Source organism: Euprymna scolopes, chromosome 12 (assembly GCF_053919585.1).
Source record: "Euprymna scolopes isolate OS-2025 chromosome 12, ASM5391958v1, whole genome shotgun sequence".
NCBI lineage: Eukaryota > Metazoa > Mollusca > Cephalopoda > Sepiida > Sepiolidae > Euprymna > Euprymna scolopes.
This window is the reverse complement of record NC_136493.1, coordinates 15,280,651-15,295,650: the sequence shown is the minus strand read 5'-3', so window position 1 is coordinate 15,295,650 and position 15,000 is coordinate 15,280,651.

Sequence of the window (15,000 nt, the reverse complement as noted above, 5' to 3'; positions counted from 1 at the left end):
TCTGTATGTCGATGACTAAAATATATTTTATATATATATATATATATATACACATATATATATATATATATATATGATTATATTTTTACTATAATAATTAAACACCTACAAACACTAGTGTTTCATCCTTTCGGGAATCTTCAGTGTAGGGTGTCACGATCTACACACATCGACAGATTTGAAGCCGGCAACACGAGCCATCTCCTGCTCGATTAGCTAGTAGCGTATGAAATCGGCTATCATTAACCGCGTGAAATTTATGTACATTTAAACGTTATTTATATACATCGGTACATTTACTGAATCGATCTTTTTTAAATCTTATTTATTTTGTTGAAATTATATGAGGAGAGACCGTTAAGGACATATAGACTGATTACCCAAGATCTCTATATATTTTTCTCTCTGATTATTATATTTCCTATTCTAGAGGCTAAATTGTAAAAAAAAAAACTTTTTCTGCGTGATGGTGCTAGCATTTGAAATAAGTGTTGATTCTTGAAGTCTTTGTTTTGCTCTATCTACAAGAAATTTGATATTTTTTGCATGATCAATGTTTAACGAGTTATCATGTTAAGCACAATAGCAGAAATGTGCATTTTATGAGTTTCCATTCTTTCTGTCTCCTCATTAAGTCTTATTTCTAATTTACGTTGTGTTTCTCCTATATATGTTTGGTGGCAAGCATTGTATATGCCGGCGTTGGGTGTGAGGTTTTTGGGGTAGTGCTTGGTGGTTTTAAATGTGTGTGTTATTGTTTAAGAGGTTGTTTGTATCGTATATATATATACCAAGTCTATTTAGTGTCTCGCAAATTTTTGTATTGCTATTATGGGTAAATATTTATTTAGTAGGGGAGTATCTGTTGTTTTTATTTCTTTTTTTTATATTAGAATATATATTAGTGGCGTTTTTCTTCGCGTTGAAAATAACATAATTGTAATGTCTTTAAAGCGTTCTTGATATGTTGAATTTCATCATCAAGATATTGGGAACTACGTATTCCAAAGGCCCGCAAGAAAAAACAATGATCATGCCAGTCTTTATTCTACAACCACGGTGGGAGTAGTCGTGAATGTAATGGTTTTTGTGTGTGGTCTTTCTATGTACTTTGAAAGTCAGATCTCTTTTCTAATCTCATGATAATTATATCTAGAAACGTTGCCTTGTTCGGATTCGTGTGTAAATTTTATGGATGGTTCAACTGAATTTAATTTACTTTTGAGTTTATCTATTTGTGCGTTTATGGGGAGAAAAATAAGGACATCGTCTCTGTATCTAAAGTATGTGGAGTTTTTAGTTTTTTTTTTACACAGTGATCACCACTTATCAAGGCCCGGAAGCCACTCAGGGATAAGGGTTATTGCAAGTACAGTACGTTAGTGTGGAGATTTGATGAAGTGTTTACTTAAGGGGGCGGTTCATTAGGAATTTGTTAACGTTGGACTTTAAGACATCCAAGTTGTAGTTCAGTGGGAAGCAGGCAGACGGAACAGAGTTCCACAGGCGTGCAGTTATAAGAAAGAAGCTTTATTCATGGAATCCGCATTTTTATTTAGGCACAGATATAGAGTGGGGGGAATTTTTCACAGTGGATTCAGCTAGACGCGTGTTTTTCGTGAAAGATTGGCGAGGGGGAACCAGAGATTGAAGTTCAGAGGAGCACCTGCCATGGAAATAACGATAAAACAAGGATAGGCTCGCAACGGCTCTTCTGTGGGATAGAGGTTGCAGGGTAGAGAAAAGGGCATCCCCCACTAAGCCACGGAGTCTATTTTGTACTCTGTCAAGGCAGGATAGGCTGTTTTTAGCAGCTCCTGCCCAGATATGGCAACAGTATTCCATCCTTGGACGTAATCTGAATTTGAAAGAGCTCGTTTCTAGGAATTCTAAATACAGGCAAGCTAGTACTCCGCTGAGGGAGTTTCCCATAGGAAGTCCGAATTTTTATCTGTAATAGGAATTATTTAATTGGAAATAGGTTATATCAGTGATAAGTTTTATTGTATTAAATTGTGCACGGAAAAAGGTAGATCGATAGTAATTTTATTAGGTGTGTGTGTGGAGTAGAGTAAAGCATTTTTGAGAGGGGTATCGGTATATATGTCTAGACCGTGCATGTTGTTTTTTTTTTCAGAATGGTGCCAGAGTTTTTAATATATGATATGCAAATGGTGGTCATTAATGGAGTTAGAATTAGGGCAATACCTCCTGCTATCTCATGAGTGGCACTACTGATGTTAGAGATTTGGGTCGTATAGGGGCGTGTTCTTTATCTCTCTCTCTCTCTTTATATATATATATATATATATATATATATATATACTATTTGGTTGCAAAAATCCGTCTTCGTCCCAAAGTACATTAAGTTCGCTCAAACAGAAACTATATACAAATGTATTATATCTACACGATTGGACTATATATTGTGTAACTTTTGACTGCATTTATTCGATATAGTTAAACCACACATACATCCTAGGAGCACCATCACCACAGTCGCAACGATCTATGATGGAAGTTGTTGTTATTTTCCATCTAAATAAAATGTACTCCCATCGCTCCAAGTACACACCGGGAGGTATTCTGCATTTTAGACGGATATGGGTAGCACTTTTATTATCTGGCTGATATACTTATAGGCAACGATAACTATTTCAATAACCGCTTCCAAAATAAATATTTCTCCCTTATTACATTCCGCCAAATCTCATTTTCTGAAAACCGACTATTAGTCTTTACGAGAATGTAAACATTGTTACAACGCTCAAGAGATGTGCAAACATTTATACAAGATAGAATAGTTTCTAATAAAATACACTAAACATATATAGCACATCGAAACACGTTGAAAATAGAAGATTGTTTTGTATTTTTACATTAAATATACTGTACATGTTTATCTTCTTTTTACATACACCGTATTACTATTTTCCTACCTACTGTTACAGTGTTGTCGCCATTATTTTTTCTAACCAAAAGCCGATCCTAACAAGAGGAGTTTGGCATTCGAAAACAACAACCGACGTACATTTTTCCGCGAGAAGGCATTCTGCCACCAAGCAACACTGTTAAACGGGTCTGGCTAATATACACATAAATGACAAACTATATATAATATCATAATAGGTTTAAATACATTAAACTATTAAATAAAACATAGAATTGATAGACTAGGGGCTTTAAATAGTGTTACTGTTAGTTTTATTATAGCATTTAAGCACGTTAAATATGAGTTCAATAAAAAAGTATGTATGTAGAAAAGCCAAATAATAGGTGAGTGAATATATAATAAAATGGTATTATGTAAAGATAATAACAATAAGAATCATAAATAATAAAAGAAATATGAGAATAAAATTATTAAATTTTATTTAAACACTCATTAAATTATATATATATATATATGGATATATATATATAGTATAAATATATATATATATATATAAATATATTGTGATAAGCGTATTTACACTCAAATAAAAGTGTAATAAAAATTTACTCACCTTAAATAAAATTTGTACTTAAGAATTTGACTAGTTTAGGAAATGGTTATGAATATCTCGTTAAAGAATAATAAAATAGACCAATTTCAGGAAAAAGTTAATTGTTTTAATATAAAAGGTGGAAACATATATAACTGAAAATACAATAGTAACAATTAAATAAATAAAATTCAATATTAATAAAATATAAAAATTACATTTTTATTCAGGGATATAAATTAAATTAAAATATAATAACATTTAAAAGACTAAGAAAATAAAAAAGAGGGAAAGAGAAGGAAAATATTAGATAAAACAAATGATACAAGTATATATATATGTATATATATATTTATATATATATATATACATATATAATTTAAAGGCGCATACTTGTCAATGATAATCATAATTAACTAATATACGCACAAGTGAATAATTTAAAACGTATAAAATAATTTTATAATTATTATATAACTTACAGTTTAAATTTTAGATAATAACTTTGTCATCTAATTTCAATAGATTAGGATGTAATTAAAATAATAAAATCATGATATATTTGAATTCAATAAATTTAACGTAGTTTTATAATAATTATATTTGATTACTAATGGAAATAATAATTGATCGTCCATTGAAAATATTCCAAATTAATATAATCTTACCGGTAAATAATACTTATAAATATAGATTAGGTTATACTGGAAGTTTTTTGTAATATTAATATTTAATATTTAATGAATCAGTTAAATAAATTTATAGTAAAAATTAAATTAATTGAAAAAATTATATATAATTATCTAACATTTTAACTATATAAATATTTTCTTGTGTAATAATTGTTAGGTTTCAATAAATAGAAATAATTTTTTCAAAATTTAAAGTGAATTATCGGCCGTTAAAGTAAATTAAATTAAATCGGGAATCAGTAAATTAATTTAATACTCAATATAATATTTCTAGTAGTAAATATCAATATAAATAGATGTATTATTACGAATATTTAAATATCAGTGAATTTATTTAAAAATGGCGTAATGAACGTTAATAATAAGTTAACTTCAAATTCTTTTCCAAATCTTGGAGTTTGTATTCATGCCTGAATGCTTTTTTTTCTTCTTTTGGTGATTAATAGTTTTACTTACGCTGGTAAAACAGATTTTTGATAGATATATTAATTAAATATTTTACGAAACAGTTACTGTCAATAATTTTTAGTGTCAACACAAAAAAAAAATAAGTTGTAAAATAATCAACATCATGTAATATTGAATTTAGACTTTTATCATTTATTTGGTCTATGCTCTGTAATCACATTAAGCTTCTTTAAATAACGGTATATCTATATAATGAGTGAAATATAATTGATAAATAATATATATATACATGTATATATATGTATACACACATATATATATATTAAATGAGATAGTGTAATTCGTATGATTACAGGTTGTATAATTCCTTAAACATCAAGTCGCAGTAAATATTACTGCCAATGTTTATATATTTAGTGCCAATATTGATACGACAGTCATATTATAACAAGTTTATAACAATTTTTGTACCCCTTTCTTCATAATTTAACACAGAATGTCCATATATACATACATACATACATACATATATATATATATATATATATATATATATATATAAAAGCATTTATAGAAAAGCAGCCATGACTATATATATATATATATATATATACATATGTATATATATATGTATATATATATATATATATATATATATATATATATATATATATATAGTCATGGCTGCTTTTCTTTGAGGTAAGGATGGATGAGTTTTACTAGAAATCGTTCCTTTATTCCGTTAAAACGTAACTTATAAACTTTAAACGTGAATAATTCATTAAATGTTATAACGATTAACAGATGTTATCTATTACGTCATTCTGCCAAACAATCATCGACCGAAGATGCTGACTGCGATTGCAATGCAATTCTTTAATTCTGTACAGTTTTATTTGTCATTTAAACACCAAAAAAACAACAAAATGAGTGAAATAGTCCTCATTATTTATCGAATCCCACCGGAGACGATACAACATGAAGAACGACTCTAGCGACAGTAAAGACGGATTCTTCGTCGTGAGATATGAAACAAAAGTAATGAGCGAATTAACACGGGCCAAAGTATTTACACGGGAAAACTACCCATGCGGAAACAAGATAAAAAGTTCTTATTTTATGCAAACGAACTACGCACAATAATACAAAAAAAAGGCAACATAGTCCCTGTGGTGCTAAAAGGTTTTCAAAGTGTTTTATCTCTTTGACCATTCATCTTTTCTTCTCCACTTCTAACATTCTTTCTTTTCGTTTACCATTTCGTTCGCGTCGTTCGTATGTATGTATTTATTTATATATTCATATAATGTCATGGCTGTGGCTTAAGGCTCTGGCCAAAGTTGTAATTAGTTTTCGGGGAGTTTGCGAAGAAAAAAGTTCAGGGAAGAATGTGAATAGGCCGGCTGGCGGCAAACTTATAACTGTCCGCTGCATGGACGATACAAATATAGCGCGATAGACTGTCATGCGGTCACAGATGAAGAAGATGACAAATGTGTCGGGCTTGTGAGGCAGTGTGCATAGTTATGAGCAATGTCATTCGTTCGCAGTTATATTAATAAGAAATATACCCCTCACATACGCATATGTCCACGTCCGTTTTAAATAACCTGTTACTAAGTTAAATAATAATAATAATAATAATAATAATAATAATAATAATAATAATGCGGCCTCATTATCTAAACGTTTCATACCAAAGAGCCGAGAAGGGTCAAGGAGGATGGAAAGACCGAGAAGGGAGCACTGGCCAGACCTCCGCTGGACAAGTGTGAAGAGAACTGAGATCTTGAGGCGAGGCTTAATGCCACTCAAATTCCAGTATAAACTAATGGTTACTGCCAGCGAGAAATAAATGGTAATCGGCCGTTGCGATGATGCAAATTTATTTGCAAATGCTATCGAAGGAGGAAGAGAGAGCTGGATGTCTGGGAAGACTTGTTGTCACTCAGCTTCCAGAGAAAGCCACAGGTATCCAATTAGATCGTTTATTGACTGGTGTTAAAGTTCCCTGTGAGCCAATAATAATAATAATAATAATAATAATAATAATAATAATAATAATAATAATAATAATAATAATTAGCAGGACCTGTGAAAATTCCACAGGGGGCTCATTCATATTTAATATATTGATGTTGCCATTTGGTAGATGGCCAGTGCAAATGAAGACGCTCTGATATTAGTGTAGCTCTTTTGTTAAACTGCAAAAGTATTTATCTAAGCTAGCTGAACGTCCGGCAAAGCCCAGTCGTACGCTTAAATATGAAATTTTAATTCTTACAGATTTCATACATATTATTATAGAGCTAATGTTCTATCGATTGTTATATCTTAATAGCTGTACCCTGTTGTGGCTCAATTTGGTGTAATGGAAAAGCCTAATAAAACGAGAAAATGCATGCTTCTTATATTCTAAGTACAGCAATCCACTCTAAAATTGTAAAAACAGACGAAAATGTAAAAAAAAAAAAAAGTGGTACTCTTGCAGAATTGGATCCGGATCCTCGGGAGTTTCTGTCTAGCATGGCTTGGACTCGACCAACAATCAGTGAATTAAGCCGAACGTTGCTAAAATGTTGAACTGCTAAATCGAGTTTTTCTTTTTTAATTTTGCTTTGTTTGTATTAAAAAATGTAAGTTTTTAATTAGTATTTAGCTGAGGGAGTGGCGTTACAATACACAGATTCGGAAAAAGTTGTCGAGAAACAAATAAATGAAAGCAAATGTAAGGTAATTTACTTTTCTACTTAATTGGCAAATTTTTTAGTGTTTTATTTAATGTAAAATGTATGATCAGCTCAAAAAACACAGTGTTTATTGATGTATTTGAAAACTTTGTTGATTATGTTAAGATTGGGAAAATAAGTTAAACACTATACAAAATAGTGTCAGAAACCCAACGAATATATGTTACTGTGACATAGGCTGAAATATTCGGTTGGTTTCTGATAGTATTTTGTAAAGTTCTTTAGTTTTAAATCACTTTCGGAAAATTAACGTAATCAACAGTGTCCGCCACTATTTGTATTTTTCAAATTTACCGACAAACACTGTTTTTCGACCCGAGTAGACGTTACATTAAATAATAAAAAAATATATGTGAAAAATACAAATACCAGCAGACTGTGTTAAACACATTTAGTTTGGGAAAATGAGATAATACTAAAACACTAAACAAAATACTGTACGGGACTCACTCAATATATGTTACCGTAGCATAGGATACCATATATTCGGTGGTTAATCAACTTAATTTGTACATTTTTTTTTTTTTTAGTTTGTACTCATTTTCCCTAACTTAAAGTGTTTAACACAGTCTGCCGGCATTTGGAATTTTCAAATATAGCGGTAAACGCTGTGTTTTTCGAGCCGACTAAACATTTTACATTAAATTAAAAACACTAAAAAATTATCCAATTTGGTAGAAAAGTAACTCATCTTGTAGTTTGTAAAACACGTAAAAAAACCTTTTGTTCGATACCGATGTTTACTTTTAAGAGTTCCTTTTAGTGAGTAACTGTTTTGAGGATATTTGTACAACTACATGCAATTCTCTATCTATATAAAAGCCAAGTACGTCCAAGGATGGAATACTGTTGCCACATCTGGGCAGGAGCTGCTAAAAACAGCCTATCCTGCCTTGACAGAGTACAAAATAGACTTCGTGACTTAGTGGGGGATGCCCTTTTCTCTACCCTGCAACCTCTCTCCCACAGAAGAGCCGTTGCGAGCCTATCCTTATTTTATCGTTATTTCCATGGCAGGTGCTCGTCTGAACTCCAATCTCTGGTACCCCTTCGCCAATCTTTCACGAAAAACACCCGTCTAGCTGAATCCACTGTGCAAAATTTCCCCCACTGTGCCTAAATCAAAACGCGGATTCCATGAACAAAGCTTCTTTCTTAGAACTGCACGCCTGTGGAACTCTGTTCCGTCTGCCTGCTTCCCACCGGACTACAACTTGGATGTCTTCAAGTCCAATGTTAACAAATTCCTAATGAACCGCCCCCTTAAGTAAACACTTCATCAAATCTCACCACTAACGTAATGTACTTGCAATAACCCTTATCCCTGAGTGGCTTTCGGGCTTTGATAAGTGGTGATCACTGTGTAAAAAAAAAACAAAAAAAACGTCAAATCTGCGGAAAACTTTTAATAAAGAAAAAGCATTGATATTTTCGCATACTTTCAATTTCGTTCCAAAAGTTTTCTTACGTTAAAGAAAAAACAAAAACTAAACAATCGAATCCAACTTCGTTAATAAAGAAGAAGCATTCATATTTTCGCATACTTTCAATTTTGTTAAAAAAATTTACTTACGCAAAAAAAGCAAAAACAAAACAATCGAATCGTAATCGGACGTTAATCGCGTGGTGTTTTTTTTTTCTTTCATTTTTAATGTAAACAGCGAAGAAACGTACAACTTCTAAGAAGAAATGGAAAAATAGAAAGCATAAATCAGGGTAGAAGCTGATGGACGTAAAAAAGAAAAAAAAAAGAAAAAATGGCATAAATAACCGTTCGATTCGCTTAAATAAAATGGTGCGATTTAACCTAACTATTTCTTTAATAAAGAAAAAGCAATCATATTTTCTATAAAAATGCCTGTTAAAAAAAGTAACAAAAGTGTTCTTTCAATTTTGTGAAAAAAAGTTTTCCTATGGTTCCAAAAAAATCAGCTGTGTGCATCTTACGTAAAAGAAAATCCGAAACCAAACAATCGAATCTTAATCGGACCTTAATCGCATTTTTTTATTATTGTTTTTTCTAGTTTAATGCAAGTATTTCGCGATATCTCTGCGTTGTAATGATAACTGGTAAATAATAAATAGTGTTTGTTTAATAATAAACGTTTAGGTGAAAGCACAAATAAATAAAGTCCATAGTTAGTTAAACAACCTGAAGTAAAAATTGAATATTCGCGCAGTGTGCGTCTTACGGAAAAAAAAAGCAAAAAGAAAACAATCGAATCTGAATCGGACGTTTTTTTTTCTTATTAGAAAAACAGGAAGCATAAATCAGGGAAAAAGCTGATGGACGTGTTTTGAAAAGCAGAAAAAAGACAAAAAAGAAAAAAGAAAAAATGGCATACATAACCCGTTACGATTCCTAAGCGGTATTTCCTCGTACTGTCCCCTGTGAATGGAACCGCAGCGGTGTAAGTGGGTGCGGAGGTAGGGGGAGTTTAACAGAGAGAGCAAACTCCCCGAAAACTTCCATTGATTCTAACCTATTTTAGCCGTGAACTCTCACCAGAAAAAATATAGGAATCCACGATTATCGAGGAAGTGTAGAGATAATAGGCATATATCACACCTCAAATAATGTGCTACAATTTGTGCATGTTACATTTACATGAAATGTCTTCGTGTTCAATCCTATTAATGTCAAAATCATAGGGGAATATATATATATATATATATATATATATATATATATATATATAAAGAATAGAAGAAATAGAAGAAGAGAAGATAAAGTAGCAATATAATAACTAAGAAAAATATATCCATATGACTTGGGGGCATTAGCTTGAATTGAAACTGAAATAAAAACGTATTATATATATATATATATATATATATATATATATATATGTGTGTGTGTGTGTGTGTGCGTGTGTGTGTCTGTGTGTGTGCGTGTAAAACCTGAGTTTTTCAGCCATAATCGAAACTAAACCAAAACTTTGAAGAATTCTTGATAAAAATAGTTTATGTAAGAATAGATTACTGAAGTGCCCTCAGTTATAATCGACACCGAAACCAACACTTATGAAGAATTCTTGATAAAATTATTTATAAAAAAAATAGATATTTTAAGTGGAATCACATGTTATCGAAACCGAAACCAAAACTTATGAAGAATTCTTGGTAAAATTATTTATGACAAGAAATTGAAATGCATAAAAACTAAACGACCCGGATGCAAACATGACGCAGAATATAACACACCCACACAAACACGCTGTCGTATTAATATATAGATGGTGATGATGATGACGATGATGATGTCAGATTCAACTGCATACAAAGCAAACAACCGGGAGGAGAGGGTGAACGCACTAAGCAGTCCTCCACTGGATGAATTGGAAGAGGTCTGAGACATCTAGGATGCTTATTGCCACTCATGTTCCAGTGAAGAACAATGGTTATGGCCAGCAAGAGATAAATGGCATGTGGCTAGATCGATGATGCCAATTTATTTTCCAAGCTTATCGACAGGGGTGAAAGTACTAAAAATTTACGGAGATTTGATGCATCTAAACTCAATTGAAACACAATTAGTTGTTGCTAGGCAGCAATCTGCATATGACCCGTTTTTTTAATATCCTAGTGAGTAAGGATGAAACTAAAAAGAAATAAGTCGCATGAGCTACAAACTATACGGCCATAAGGAAATTCAACATGAATAAAACAAAAAGCTAGAAATAAACCCCACATGAATCTAAGAATACTGAATCCAAATTATTTTTAATAATCTACGACAAACCCTTACCCTTCCAAAATTATTGAGTCAGCATCGATTGGCAACACGCACAGTATTTGTGACTGGTCTAGGAGGATGGAAATGTCGAATACGGAAAGCGCCAAACAGAACCAACCGAATATGTGCGTAGATGATTGCGACATTGGAGTAGCTTCTCACCACCAAACTCCAGAAAGCAGCAGAGACTTACGATATTGTATTATATACTATTATTTCAAAAGTAGAAAAATGTCTGTCAGTTAGTCTCGAAAGCAAAATATTTAGCACACCAGCCATCTTCGTTAACCGAAAGATAGATGAGAACGTTATAATATTTAAACATTTTTGCTATGAAAACTAATGTGAAATGTCTGCAAGTAAGAACGACCATTTTGCCTTTCAACCTGCCGAGTTCTGTACGCGTTTTCGTCCATTTGAACTAACAACTTGCCTGGTATAAACTATCTTAGGAGAATTAAAACTGTTTCTGTTAATTTCAGTGTGCTGTAACTAGAAGTTTTCAAGTTTAGTGGTTAGATATTTTCATACAGAAATACATATAAAAACATCTACTGTTACATAATACCCCCTGACGTGTTATCCTATTCCAAGCCTGCGTGCGTCTCATTTTTACTTAAGTCTTTCTTTTTACATTAACATTTTTTACTTACACATGTCTGTCATTAGATGCTTCGTAAATAATCCTCGTGGTTAGGGCCTTCTTTTTAGTTTTATACGTTTTGGGCCTTAACGATTAAAAAGAAGTCTACAGAAAATCTTAAATTCGCACGGTAGAACTAATTTCACGCTCACAGTTTTAATGCTGGAGTTCCTCAGGGGTCCATCCTGGGCCCAACTCTATATCTGATCTACATCAATGATCTCCCAAAACACATACTTAAATCATTCGTTGACATCTCTACTGACAACACATCAAAGGCTGTAAATGACAAAGTTCTTTCTCTCTCTCCTCTTGAGTGTGTGGTCCCATCTTTACATCATCAAGGCTCTGATCCGCATCTGGTATCAATCGAAATAAATGATTCTCGTCTTGGGTAGGCTCCATGTTTTGACAAGCTTCTGGGAGTTACCTGTACTCCTGGTCCGAAATGGAACACGTGTATTAAGTCTGTGCCAAGGTCGCTGGACAAATGGTAGGATCCTTCTACCGCTGCAGAAAATATCTCACTACTGATGCAATTATCTTACTATATAAAAGCCAAGTACGTCCAAGGATGGGATACTGCTGCCACATCTGGGCAGGAGCTGTTAAAAACAGCGTATCCTGCCTTGACAGAGTACAAAAGAGACTTCGTGGGTTAGTGGGAGATGCCCTTTTCTCTTCCCTGCAACCTCCCCCCACAGAAGTGACGTTGCGAGCCTCTCTTTGTTTTATCGTTATTTTCATGGCAAGTGCTCGTCTGAGCTCCAATCTCTGCCCCCTCGCCAATATTTCACTAAAAACACCCATCTAGCTGAAACCAGTGTCAATAATTTTCCCACCTCTTTATCTGTTCCTAAATCAAAACGTTGATTCCATGAACTAAGCTTCTTTCTTAGAAGTGCACGACTGTTGAACTCTCTTTCGTTTGCCTGTTTCCCACCTGATTACAACTAGGATGTCTTAGTCTAACATAAACAAATTCCTGATACACCGCCCCCTTAACAAAGACACTTTAACAAATCTCCATTACTAACCAACACTACGATATTATCCCATTGATTACTGTGAATGCTATAAGCCCTATCCCTGCGTAGCTTCCCGGCTTTGATAAGTGGTGATGACCATGTACAAAAACGACTTTCAAAAACGTAAAATAAAAATAAGGTATTACCAACGGCTTTAATTTTAATGTTTTCCAGACGTGTAGTTGTGTGCGCACGCGCGTTTGTGTGTGGGGGTGTTTTGTAGAAATATTTGCGTGTATGAACTTCATTTTAATTCATATAATTGAAATTATTTTAATTAATTGGATCCAAGAATTCGCACGTGCATCTTATCATGTATAAACATTGACATGATAAATTTAACGCAATGGTATACTTGGAAATTTGAACAAAAGTAATCAAATTTTAAATTAATATATTAAACAATTTTAGTTGAAGGTTCTATGCGCTGAGGCGAGTTCGGTAAGCCGTTTTGTATTACGTTTTTCAATGCAACTGTATAATACCTTGGCCAGAGGCATACTACCTCTCAATAAATCTCATCAGGACATATTTTATAATGTACAGATAATATATATGCACACACAATATATATATATATATATATATATATATATATGTATATATATATATGTATACATATATATATATATATACATATATATATATATATATATATATATATATATATATATACTAGAAGAAGTATCCGTCGTTGACTGGGTTTCGAAACAGCCTACAGAAAATGGACTGTGATTGATGAAAGTATGATAGGTTATAAAAAGGAGGGGGTGGTAAACAAATAGGTTTTGATACTCAAAAATTTTACCCTAAGCAAAATATGATGAAAGTAAAGATAATTTTTGCCAAAATATATTTTTTTATATCAACTTTGTTTCCATTCGTAGCCAAGAGTGACTTACAAGGAGAAAATATTATATATATATATATATATATATATATATATATATATATATATATATATAATGAGGCAAATATACAAGAAATAAGTGTCACCATAGTCAACAAAAGTTACTGTTATGGTAGAAAAGTTCATTGGTTTGTATATTTAAGTAGTTTGTAAATTTTTAAAATTTTCTTTGTAACTTACGAACCGGTTTTTAAAAAAATCAAAATGGCAGCAACTTTGGAATGGAGAGACCCGTTTCCAATTGTAAGGAGGGACATTTGAGCATTCTGTGTTAACAATTTTAGAGAATTCCGTCAACGTAAGGAATATTTATAAACATATTTTAATATTTTCTTTTCTTTTGTGCTTGGGGAATATTAGATTATGGCATGTGTATTTTATATAAAAATTCATTCAAGTAGTTATCGCCTCAAATTTCGTTTTAATTTCGGTTCGCTGAAATGATTTCAAGTAAAGAGCATTAAAAACTATTTCAAAATAATAAAAAAAACATGAACTGAACTTTTATTGACTATGGTAACATTTATTTCTGGTATATTATTTTTTCGGGTAATCGTTTGTTGGCTTTTCTGCTAAACACTCTTACAAAATAATATCGACCATGTATCGAAAAACAAAGAAACAAAAGCAGTTTTAAAAAATAATGAAGCTTTACTTACTTTAGTAAAATAATCCGAAACGGCAAAATGGGATATTAAAATAGTAAAAACGTAATTACTTTAGTTTTTTTAAGCAAATTATCGATATAAATATGAATAAGATGAAAATGGCGCCCTTTTCAAGCAGAACAGCTTCGTTTCCGTTTTACAGTATTGAATACAGTATTACGCTGTCGGATTCAGAGTTGTACTATTGTAATATACAGAACACGCAGAAAGGTTTGTAATTCAGGGTTGTAATATTGTAATGTAAAGAACACACAGAAAGGGTTGTAATCAACTGAATTCCTTCTAGTACACTGACAAAAAAGCTCAAACAGATATATAATCAAAATTAAAAAGGTTATGTAAATGTTTTTAAAAAGACACGTTATCACATGAGCAGGATTTTTTTCTTTCTTTTGACACGATAACATGTAACGTTATTATTTTTTTTATTATTTATCTATTTATCTCTTTTCGAAAGAGTGCCACGTACAAGTGGAGAAGGAAAAAACAGAGTTATGCAGAATTTTTGTCGAAAATTGTCCAAAGTTCCGACTTTTTTTTTTTTTTGGCTTTCATTTTAATAAGAACGTGAATTTATGAGGTGAATTTATTCGACACACTATGATTCAACTCAAAAACATAAATAAAAGCTAACGTGATTAAGGAGTAAAGTTAAGGTGTTGTTGTAGACCCTCGCCCTT